The sequence below is a fragment of the Bombina bombina genome, chromosome 7 (genome assembly GCF_027579735.1).
Source record: "Bombina bombina isolate aBomBom1 chromosome 7, aBomBom1.pri, whole genome shotgun sequence".
In the NCBI taxonomy this organism is placed as follows: Eukaryota; Metazoa; Chordata; class Amphibia; order Anura; family Bombinatoridae; genus Bombina; species Bombina bombina.
The window spans coordinates 208,235,825-208,248,992 of NC_069505.1; the positions used below are offsets into that span (position 1 = coordinate 208,235,825).

At 35.8% G+C, this 13,168-nt stretch overlaps 1 protein-coding gene across 2 annotated transcripts in view; it reads right to left on the reverse strand.

The window, feature by feature from the left end:
- The window catches only part of AMPD3 (adenosine monophosphate deaminase 3), an 89,219-nt gene that overhangs the window by 67,519 nt on the left and 8,532 nt on the right, over nucleotides 1–13,168 (reverse strand). The window lies entirely within an intron of this gene.

Genomic DNA, 13,168 nt, shown 5'->3' on the forward strand with positions numbered 1-13,168 from the left:
AATCTGATAGTTAGGAACTGGATAGGAAGAAGACCCCCTGTGTTAGGGGAATTTATTAAGCTAATGTATTGCCAGATGAGAGCAGAAATTTATGACCATAATTTAAGAAAGGAGACAAAGCTTAGGAAGTATTTTAACAAATGGTTAAAGGTACTTCGGCAATGGCCGCTAGATAAACAAAGACAATTTATTTCCCCTCTTAAGAATTTAGTATCCTTCTTAAATCTGATAGCAGAGGAGAGGTTACCCTACCAGTGGGGAGAGGTTAGGGAAGGAGCCAATTAAGTTAGGTAAATGTGTTTTTGTTTTTGTTTTTTGTTTTTTTCTTGGTTTTTTTTTCTTTTTTTGTCGTTACGAGTGTGGTGTGGTATGAGTGGGTGTATGTTTAAAAAAATGTGTTATGAAAATAGTAGTGTGTATAAAGAACATAAGATTTTCAGGTATAAACAGGAGTATAAGAATGTTAAACAACCTATAATGTTTCTTTTGGTTTTGACATGTACTCTATTTTTCGTTTAAATTTTGAATGGGTGCGGCGTACAACAAGAAAATGTTGTCCTGACATACTTTGTTTTCTTTATAGAACTATACCATTGGCCCTGCGTGGCGCAAAACAAGTAATATATTGTTGTTTGATATTGTGACACATTCTTGCTTGTAATATACACTACTGGTTATAAATAAACAATTAAAAAAAAAAAAAAGAAACCCACAATCTTTCTGTCATTATTCAGTTAGAGCATGTAATTTTAAACAACTTTCCAATTTACTTTTATTATCAATTATTCTTCATTCTCTTGGTATCTTTTGTTAAAAGGCAGGGACGTATGCTTAGGAGCCGGCCCATTGCTGGATCACTATATGGCAGTTTATTAAGATGTTTATCCAATTGCAAGAGCACTAGATAGCAGTACTATTTCCTGTCATATAATGCTCCAGACATTTACCTAGGTCCTAGGTATCTCTTCTACACAGAATATCATGGGAACTAAATAAATTTGATAACAGAAGTACATTGGAAAGTTTTTTTAAATGGTATGCTCTGTCTGAATCGCAAAAGAACATTTTGGGTTTCATGTCCCTTTAACTTCTTAGTCACTTTCTGCAATTTCTTACTAGTCCATGGCTAGTGGATATTTCTAGCTCCCCTTGTAAGTGTGAACAAAGGCTTTTTGATAGATCTGACACGCTGTCTGTGTGTAAATGTGCTGTCCTGTTCTTTACTATTATTCCTTTTTTGTATATTACAAACATAAGGGTTTATCATAGGTTACTGTATGTCAATAGTACACTAGTAAACTATTTGTCTGTAAATATTAGTGCACTTATTGTGCATACCTGATCAAATCACTGTCACTAGAGCAATTCCTTTGTTATGTTGTTTATTTATATGATTTACATTTTCTGTGGATAGACCAAAAACAAAAAGGCTGAAATAGATAGACAGACAGTTGAGATATATATATATATATATATATATATATATATATATATATATATATATATATATATATTTATATTAGACAGACAGTTAAATAAATAGATAGATTGATGATAGACAGACAGGCATGCAGACAGACAGATACTGTAGATAGATAGATAGATAGATGATACAGACTTACTGACAGATAGATAGATAGATAGATAGATAGATAGATAGATAGACATAGAAATAGATAGATGATAGATAGACATACAGGCAGATAGATAGATACATAGATAGACATACAGGCAGATAGATAGATAGATAATACATAGACAGACAGACAGATGATAGACAGATAGATGATACATAGACATAAAGGCAGATAGATAGATAGATAGATAGATAGATAGATATAGAGATAGATAGAAAGAGGGATAATAAACAATCCTTTCAGAACACAAAAAAACAAACAAATACAATGAATGTCATTTCAATCTTTTAGCAATTATTTAAGCATAAAACAATGTAAGACCATAATATGTTCAGCCTGTAAGACTGTGGGCTATAACAGTAAATATTCCAGTAAACTAGGCCAGAAGCAACATAAAATAATTATCATTGGGAAAGAGAGACATAGTCCACATTTTAGCAGGTGGAAATCAATAAATTCAATACCTTGCAAAACACTGTTCTTGTCTCATCGTAGATAAATGATACATAATATAGAGGCCTAACATGAGCAACTAGTAGTGTCTGCAACAATCAGTTTACCTGTTCTATCCAGCAGTGAAATCACAAAGCCTATACACAGCCATAGATGCCCTGCACTAATCCTATTAAATGTGATTAAGGATGATTTAGATTCTAGTTTTATCACCCACAAACATTCTAGTATTTTTGTCTGGTTTGTTAACGTTAGACAACCAGTTTAGAGTAATGAAAGTGCTCTAAAACTGCCTCTCGGTCTAAGCCAAAAATAAATCTATTCATCCACAAGAACATTTGCTTAATGAATATAATCTCCTCTTTCAAATGAGGGATCACTTGCTCCTAGGGTTATCACTTGTACAGTATGTGATTGGCTGATGGCTGTCACATGATACAGGGGGCCGGCAAATGGGGAAAATAAATACATTTGTCAGAAAAAAAAATCTACTGCTTATTTGACATTTAGAGCAAGTGTTATTGCATTGTCTTTTTATTATGTACTTGTTAATTATGTAATTCTACTTTATTTAGTGGTTCTTTAAAGTGATTAAAAAAAGCTTAAACATATGATTGCTCAGCTAGACCCTTGTGTGTATAGTGGAGGGTCACCTCTAGAATATTATTCATTTTGATACTGCCCACCTTGACACATCTACAAAACAGCAGTGTTGAGATGGGCAGCCAGCTTTGTGAAGATAAGAAGCATTATTAAGTGTGAAAGAAGTAGGTTAAAGGACTTTATATCAGCTAAGATGTTTTTGCAGCACATGTTTACACTACACCAATACAATTGTCAGTTTATGGTTTCTATGACTTTAAAAAAGGAGAATTTCCTCTTTCACCTGAGGGGGTCACATGATACTAGGGTGATCACATGGAGGGTTTATTGGTAATAAATGTATTATGGCTCTGAGATTGTCCCTCTATCCCAACCAAATATAAGTATGTACACCAAGAAGAATACAATGTAATAATAAAGGGAGATGAAACAGTTTCTCTTTTATCTAAATATTTGTAGTTATGATAAAGGTGTCAGTGATATCACAGATGACAACTAGGGGGCAGACTGTGGGTGTTTAAAGATGTGCGCTGTATTTTTCACCTAGATTCACGCTCGGCAAGCAGAATTAATAAAGACTCTATAGCTCTTTCTGAAGTACCTTGTTTTGTGGTCTCACTACTTCAAAGCTAAATATGTTGCTTTTTCTTTTATTTCTCTTTAACTGTTTTCAAGCTTTCTTTTTTACATATTTTATTGGACTGTTTCTTACATAGAGTTTTTTAAATTTGTTTGTTCTGTAACATGTTGAAGATGTTTTTGTTTTCTCGTATTCTTCTCTGTGGAACTCGTTTAATGCACCAAGAGGTGAAAGGTGACTCGAAGCACCCTGATGTGACGAGGGGCTGGTACTAATCTTTTTGTATATTATAAATGCTAATTACCTATCTCACTCGATATTGCTTTAAAGTTAAGAATGGGGTGTGTATTAACCCCTTGTGCCATTTGGACATAGATGCTACATCACATAGTACCTTTCCCAGCATTCTGTGTTGACGTATTACCTACATCCAACACACAGGCACATGCTCCCTTACTATATGAAGCCAGATCGCCGATCGCTACAGAGAGTGACACTGTCTGTGTCACTCTCTGTAATGATCATCTTTGGTGCCTACTGGAAGTGGTTTGAGGTAATGAGCAGGTGGGTGTATCGGCCCAGCGAGGAGGGGGTGGGGCAGGGCTCCATACACTACAGAATCAGGATGAGGAAGGGAGAGGGTGGGATGGGCCACTACATTATGAAATACTAATTAGGAAGAAAGAGGGAGGGATCTGGGGTCTTACACTAAGGAAAAAAAGATCTTGGAAGCAGGGGAAGGACCCAACGCTATAGAAAAAATAGGAGGGATAAGGTAGTGATCAGGGGGGGGGAGGTGTCAGTCGAGAGGGTAATCTCTACACTACAGCTAAAATTAACCTTACAAGCTACCTTATTAACCCCCTTCACGGCCAGTATTTTCAGAAGTGCACAGCTACATTTAGCAACCTTGTCAAAGCCATGCATGTCGGCTGTTTCTGAACAAAGGGGGCCCAGAGAAGTTTTTTTACAACCATTTGTCTTATGATTTCTGTAGTTGTGTGCAAATAATTTCAGTTTGCGAAAAAGTTAAGAATCTTATCCTTTATATGATCGTATTTGGCGGCGAAACAGTGTCATAAAATATGCCAAAATTGGCCTAGGTCAATGCCTCGGATTGTCTATGTTAGAAATATATAAAGTTTTGGGGGTTAATTTTTAGAACTCAGGCCGTACTGCTATACCGAATGCGTTAACCCATTGCATCATTTTAGACATAGCTGCAGAAAAATAACTTAAAACGATCAAAAATAATTTAAAAAATATATGTTTGGTCTTAGTTTAATCAGAGGATGCTAATGAACACATTTTATTATTTTCTACAGTTAGAAAGCTACATTTTTTTGCGGAATGTGATCATTTATCTTTATATATGATTTTTTTTTACTTTTTTTGGTTAATTTTACAATAGTTTCTGAATTAATAAATAGCTAGTTAAAACTGTCATCCTCTGAAAGCTCTTTTTAATCCAATATATATATATAGTTTTAAAAGATGTAAATAAAAGGCTATTTCTGTTTAAAGAGTCAAAGCAAAAATGATAAAAAATCTCCAGTATTTTGGGCAATTTTTTTTCTGGTAGCCAAGGGGTTAAAACTATAAATATATATTGTTTTTGTCTACATTGATATTATGTTTCAGACTTTTTTTATTTCTTGCCAATTTCTATGCGCATGAATAGATGCTGTAGTCAATCAACAGAAGGGGTAGATAATACTGTTTTGAGTAAACAAGGTCATAGATTAAACAAGCTTTGAGGGACTAAAACTGCTAATTCTAAATGTGCTTTTTATTAGTTAGAGCATTCATTTTCGGCCTTGTGAAATTTTGTCCTGAAGCATAAATGAAGCAAGAATGAAAAAAATCTTAAAGGGACATTAAACACTAAACAAATGCTAGATAGAATGATGCATTCAAAGAAAATATTAGTCTGAGAATAATATGTAAATGTATTTTTTAAAGTGTCATTAGCTGTTTAAATATTGACAAATTAAGTGTAAAGTTTTAGTGTTTATAAAACAATGGGAGATGCAATGTTGTAACTTAGGTTACCTTCACTGCAGTGGCCAATTAGGGACAGTCATAAATAGGTCACTAGAGTGTTCAGCCAATGGCTGTGTGGCATATAACAGTGTTTTGCACTTCCATTTCTATCAGGAACTGAAAAGTTCACAGATTCAGAATGTAATTACATTGCAGTGTGTGTGTATATATATATATATATATATATATATATATATATATATATATATATATATATATATATATATATATATATATATATATATATACATACACAGTTTATAATTTTATTACCCTTTCAAAGTGTCCATTTAACCCCTTAACTACTGACGACGTGCAGGGTACGTCCTCCAAAAAAATACAGTTAATGCCTGAGGACGTACCCTGTACGTCGTCGGTCTTAGAAAGCGGTGGAAGCGATCCTGGTCGTTTCCAGCCACTTTCCGGTTATTGCAGTGATGCCTCAATATTGAGGCATCCTGAAATAACCCTCCTTGGCCATCCGATGCAGAGAGAGCCACTCTGTGGTCCTCTCTGCATCGGACATCGATGGCCACAATCGTTGGGTGGTGTGGGCGGCCATCGATGGCTCTTGAGATGCAGAGGGGGGCGGGATTGTGGGCGTGGTAACCGGGGGCTCGCACGGACGCGTGCACGGGGGGCGGGCACGTGCACGGGGCGGGAGCGGGTGGGAACCGCTACACTACAGAAAATGTGTTTGGGAAAAGGAGGGGGAAGCATTATAAAAAAAATTAAATAAATGATCTGGCAGGGGGTGAGGGGTTCGTCTGTGGCGGGGGGGGGGGCTACACTACAGAAAAAAAGGAAAAATTTAAAAAAAAAAACATTTTTTTGTTAACTGGGTAAGACAGCTGCCAGTACCCAAGATGGCTCCCAATAAGGCAGAGTGGGAGGGTTAGAGAGCTGTTTGGGGGGGATCAGGGAGGTTGGGGGCTAAGGGGGGATCCTACACAGCAGCATATGTAAATATGCTAAATACATTTTAACAAATAAAAGATACCTTTTATTTTAGTACTGGCAGACTTTCTGCCAGTACTTAAGATGGCGGGGACAATTGTGGAGTGGGGGAGGGAAGGGAGCTGTTTGGGAGGGATCAGGGGGTGTGATATGTCAGGTGGGAGGCTGATCTCTACACTAAAGCTAAAATTAACCCTGCAAACTCCCTAAAAGCTACCTAATTAACCCCATTCACTTCTTGACATAATTCACGTGTGATGCGCAGAGGCATTTAGCGGCCTTCTAATTACCAAAAAGCAACGCCAAAGCCATATATGTCTGCTATTTCTGAACAAAGGGGATCCAAGAGAAACATTTACAACCATTTGTGCCATAATTGCACAAGCTGTTTGTAAATAATTTCAGTGAGAAACCTAAAATTGTGACAAATTTAACGTTTTTTTTTTATTATTTGATCGCATTTGGCGGTGAAATGGTGGTATGAAATATACCAAAATGGGCCTAGATCAATACTTGGGGTTGTCTACTACACTACACTAAAGCTAAAATTAACCCTAGAAGCTCCCTACATGCTCCCTAATTAACCCCTTCACTGCTGAGCATAATACACATGTGGTGCGCAGTGGCATTTAGCGGCCTTCTAATTACCAAAAAGCAACGCCAAAGCCATATATGTCTATTTCTGAACAAAGGGGATCCCAGAAAAGCATTTACAACCATTAATGCCATAATTGCACAAGTTGTTTGTAAATAATTTCAGTGAGAAACATAACATAAAAAATTTGTGAAAAAGTGAACGATTTTTTTTTATTTGATCGCATTTGGCGGTGAAATGGTGGCATGAAATATACCAAAATGGGTCTAGATCAATACTTTGGGATGTCTTCTAAAAAAAATATACAAATGTCAAGGGATATTCAGGGATTCCTGACAGATATCGGTGTCCCAATGTAACTAGCGCTAATTTTGAAAAAAAAGTGGTTTGGAAATAGCAAAGTGCTACTTTTATTTAGTGCCCTATAACTTGCAAAAAAAGCAAAGAACATGTAAACATTGGATATTTCTAAACTCAGGACAAAATTTAGAAACTATTTAGCATGAGTGTTTTTTTGGTGGTTGTAGATATGTAACAGATTTTGGGAGTCAAAGTTAGAAAAAGTGTGTTTTTTTCCATTTTTTTCCTCATATTTTATCATTTTTTTATAGTAAATTATAGGATATTATGAAAATAATGGTATCTTTAGAAAGTCCATTTAATGGCGAGAAAACAGTATATAATATGTGTGGGTACAGTAAACGAGTAAGAAGAAAATTACAGCTAAACACAAAAAGAGCAAAAATGTAAAAATAGCCTTGGTCCCAAACAGACAGAAAATGGAAAAGTGCTCATTAAGGGGTTAAATATATAAAAGTGGTCATTAAGGAAAAGTGGTCATTAAGGGGTTAAATATATATATTTATTAAAAGTTAAATTTAAATATTTCTTTAAAAAAATTAAAATCTAATATTTAATGTTTTGCTTATTTTCAATAAAAATGAAGGAAACTGTATTTTAATTTATAACAAATATATATTTTTTTTTTTAAAGTGTAAATGCTTTTTTTCCATATGCATATTTTTTGCTTTCCTTGCCCCTTTAAAGGGACATAAAAGCAAAAAAATGCCTTACTGTGTTAGAGTATTTGACTATCACACTGTAGTTTGGATATTACTGTGGGGTCGATCACAGTCTTTTAGAAAAAACTTATCAAATGATTTATCTACGAAAATCCACATACTCTTAATGGTGCTTTTCTATTGAAAAACATTAGATACAGTTTTTAAAGAGATTGTGATTGACCTCTATGTGTTTAGCCCTTGCAAAAGGGGTTAAACATATCAGGGACAGTCTAGTCAAAATTAAACTTTCAGAATTCAGATAGGGCATGCAATATTAAACAACTTTCCAATTTACTTTTAGCATCAAATTTGCTTTGTTTTCTTAGTATTCTTAGTTGAAAGCTAAACCTAGGTTCGCTCATATGCTAATTTCTAAGCACTTGAAGCCTGCCTCTATTCTCAGTGCATTTTTACAGTTTTTCACAGTTAGGCAGTGCTAGTTCATGTGTGCCATATAGATAAGATTAAGATCACTCTGGAGTTATTTATGAGTGAGCACTGATAGGCTAAAATACAAATCTATCAATAGAACTGAGATAAGGAGGCAATCTGCAGAGGCTTATATACAAGGTAATCACAGAGGTAAAAAGTATATTAATATTACAGTGTTGGTTATGCAAAACTGGGGAATGGGTAATAAAGGGATTAGCTTTTTAAACAAAACCATTTTCAAGTAGACTGTCCCTTTACAGGGATATGAAACCCATAATCTTTCTTTTATGATTCAGAGCATGCATCTTTGCAATGGACTTCTATTATCTAATTTTCTTTGTTCTCTTGGTATCCTTTGTTAAAAAAGCATACCTAGTTAGGCTTAGGAGCAGCAATGCACTACTGGGAGCTAGCTGTTTATTGTTGGCTGCCCATATACAGTATGTCTCTTGTTATTGGCTCATTCGCTGTGTTTAGCTAACTCTCAGTAGTGCATTGCTGCTCCTTTAATAAAGGATACAAACAGAACAAATCAGATGTAATAATAGAAGTAAATTGAAATGTTGTTTAAAATCATGTAAGAAAACTTTTGTGTCTCTTGTCCCTTTAAAGTCGGGTCCAGAGCAGCAATGCTATACTGGGTACTAGCTGGTGCCTGGTGACTATGCACATATGTCTATCGTCATTGGCTCACCAGATGTTTTCAGCTAGGTCCCAGAAGTGCATTGCTTCTCTGGAACTAACTTTAACTATGTGTTTAACCTTTTTGCAGGAGTTAAACACAAAGCTGTATGTAGGGCCAGACTGGGAATAAAAACAGCCCAGAAAAAAATTGAAGACCAGCCTTGTTTTCCACTGAATCTGTAGAATGCACATGGCCCATTTTTCTTAAGGCGATTACTGGGACCCTCCTTCCCCTAATTCATTTCGCCCCCAGAATTAAATTATATTAATTTGCATAATTTTTTTTTTTTTTTTTATGATGTGATCGGGAGAAGACACTCAAAACAGTGTGTCACTCTGTGTCACATTAGAAACTGCAAACCATTGATAGGAGGCTACTAAAGTTGTACATGGCCTAGGAAATAAAACTGACAAAAATAGTTTGTGGCAAGAAAGTGAAAATTAAACTTTCACTATTCAGGTAGAGCAGCCATATAGTGCCTTTAGCGTCATACGGCAGCAGTGTTTGCAACTATGTATAACATTGCAATAAACATTGTGGCATACACTGCTGCCAAATGGCTAAGGACACGTGCATGCTCCTGAGCTCCCTTAAAATTACTCTTCAACAAAGGATACCATGATCATAGGAAAGTTTTTTAAAACTTAATTCTCTATCCAATCCATTTAACTTTCATTTCAACTTTACTGTCCCTTTAATACGTAAAGCTCAGTGGAGAAATTAAGAAAATGAATACAGCTGCATCGCCTTAAAGGGATAGGAAAGTCAAAATTAAACTTGCATGATTCAGATAGAGCATGTCATTTTAAGACACTTTTAAATTCACTTCTGTTTTCAAATGTGCTTCGTTCTCTTTGTATCCCTTGTTAAAAAATGAATACGCACATATCCTACACTAGTGGGAGCTGCTGCTAATTGGTGCCTGCACACATTTCTCTCTTGTGATTGGCTAAATAGATATTTTCAGCTTCCTGTCAGTAGTGCAATGCTGTCCTTTCAGCAATGGATAACAAGAGAATGAAGAAAATTTGATGATAATAATAGAATTAAATTGGAAAGTTGTTTAAAATTGTATGTTCTATCTGAATCATAAAAGAAAATTGTGGGTTTTACTATCCCTTTAACATTAGCACCACCCCCCTTTAATTGTAGCTGGCCAGAACCAACTGCTGTGGCCTACTGGGAAATCTCCTGGTAGCCAATTAGGACTTGGCTATATGTAAACAGCAGTGGAAAAATAAAATGCTCTAACAAAGAACATTTTCTTTTTGCATATTTATGTCCCTTTAAGTTGCTAAGCTTTACATCTAAGCACTAAATGACAAAATGCACAAATAAATCAAGCTCCCTCCTTTCTTCTAGTGAAGGACATTGTCCTCCTGAGTCTGACACCTACAGTCACTTATATCTGTCATGTGACCCTAACCTGCTACTGTATTTCATCACATCTAATTCTGGACTCCAGTAAAATATAGAATATCTCTACAGCACTCACTGTCAACAAAATGCCATAATGTTCTGTTTCACCAAGGCTCCTAGTGTGATTATAGACTGATGGGAACAGCTCAGTGGAAACTCTGGTGCTTCAAAATATTTCCCACATTAAAAATAAAATAAGCTGCAACTAAAAAAAGCTCATTTTGTACAAAACAAAAAACTGGCAAGATCAAACTGTAGCATTTTTAAGATTCATATAATAGATCAGCTAAAAATATATATGTAGTTCTCTCCAGCCACTTACAGGGACAGGAAAGTGAAAAATAAACTCACTTCTATAATAAAATTCACTTTATTCTTTTGGTACCTGTTGTTGAAAAGCATATGTACATAGCAGCAGCAAAGCACTACTGGGAGCTAGCTGGATTGGTGGCTACATACATTTGTTTCTTGTCATTGGAGCAGCATTTAACTATATGTTTAATGTCTTTGCAAGCAACAGAGCAATAGAAAATGCTCTAATATATTAGAGGATTTTCGTTTTGCATTTTTTGTCCCTTTTACTTTTGCAGTTTATCAAACCTAAAGGGAAATTAAACCTATTTTTTTTTCATGATTCAGAAAGAACATACACTTTTAAACAACTTCCCAATCTACTTCTATTATTTAATTTGCTTCGTTCTCTTGATATCTTTTGCCGAAAGGTTTATCTAGGCAAGCTCAGGAGCAGCAGAGAACATAGGTTCTAGCTGTTGATTGGTGGCTGCATATATAAATAAATATATTGTGATTGGCTCACCCATGTGGTCAGTTAGAAACCATTAGTGCATTGCTGCTCCTTCAATAAATGATACCAAGAGAATGAAGCAAATTAGATAATAGAAGTAAATTAGAAAGTTGATTACAATTGTATTCTTTATTTGAATCATGAAAGAAATAGATTGGGTTTCATGTCCATTTAATCAAAAAGTGCACCTGCAAAACACAGACTCACAATATTGCCCTCACTCAGGGTACCTAGGTTTGTGAATGGGTTACACTAATTGGTTGACAGTCTTACCAACCAATCAGAAGGCCACTAGCATTTCAACCTATGAGAAACTGATGATGCACTTTCATGTAAATCTAGAGAACAGATTGTTTGTGGGCTCAGGAATCTTTTTTGCTAACTTATTTGGAAGCTTTCAAACTGCCTTTGGCTTTATAGCTACAATATTATCCCAAAAAAATGTATAATAATAAAGCTGAAACATAATGCTAGTATCAGCATGGTATTGTATCATATGCATAAAACATAAAGTACCCTGAAACACAAGTAGCCCTCTGTCAGATCACAATTACATCATTACTGAGCAGTGCTTTACTTTAATTAAATAATACAGGATACAATTTTTAAAAGTTATAGTAAAGTACCTTGACATTTTAATATATGCATAGTAAAACAACTTTGCAATACACTTTAAATATTGGTTTTGCCCCCAGCTCATCTAATTTTGCTCTTAAATCTGTGGCATTTCTAATTCACAGAAAAAGAACCCTGCAGACCTCTCAATGCTAAGCCTTCTAGATATCTTTCCCTGTTTGACTTTAACCCCTTCACTTGCCCAAAATACCAGAGAATTTTTAGCATTTTTGCTATCACTCCATTCAAACACAAATAGAGCCTTGTTTTTTTATTTACCTGTCAAAATTATACAGTATATATTAGTAGACAACCCAAGGTATTAAGCTAGGCCCATTTTGGTATATTTCATGCCACCATCTCACCGCCAAATGCAATCAAATAAAAAAGAAATTGGTAACTTTTTCACAAACTTTGGGTTTCTCATAGAAATTATTTACATACTGCTTGTTCACAAATGATTGTAAAAGTTTCTCTGGGATCATCTTTATACAGAAATAGCAGACATATATGGCTTTGCCATTGCTTTTTGGTAATTAGAAGGCCGCTAACTGAAGCTGTGCAGCACACTTCTATTATTCCCGGCAGTGAAGGGGTTAATTAGGTAGTTTAAAAGGTTAATTTTAGCTTTAGTGTAGGGATTAGCCTCCCACCTGACACTTCCCAACCCCTGATTTCTACCTGATCCCTCCTAAACAGCTCGCTTCCCTCCCCCACCCCCACTGGTCACCCCCATCTTAGGTACTGGCAGACAGCCTGCTAGTATGAAAATATGAGGCTTTTTTCTATAATAAAATATATATATTTTTATTTCTATATTTTCTGCAGTGTAGGATCCCTTCTTATTCCCCAACCTCCCTGACGCACCCCACCCAAACAGCTCTCTAAACCTCCCCCCTCCACCTATTAGCCGCCATCTTAGGTACTGGTAGCTGTCTGCCAGTAACTATAAACTGCTTTTTTTTATATATATATATATATATAGATATAGATATAGATATAGATATAGATATAGATATAGATAGATAGATATATTTTTAATTTTCTGTAGCAAAGTACTCCCGCTCCCTCCTTCCATCGATAGTTAGTTAGGGACCCCCACACAATGCCCATACACTTTTTCTGTAGTGTATCTGCTCCATCCCTTCCTATCCCTTTATTTATAATTTGCCATAGCGTAGGGTCCTCCCACTCCCTCCCTCTCCGTCCTGTCTCCCCTGCTGGGCCGCCCACCCGTCCCCGGCATCCCGCCCACACCTCCTCCCACCGGCACCAGCAAT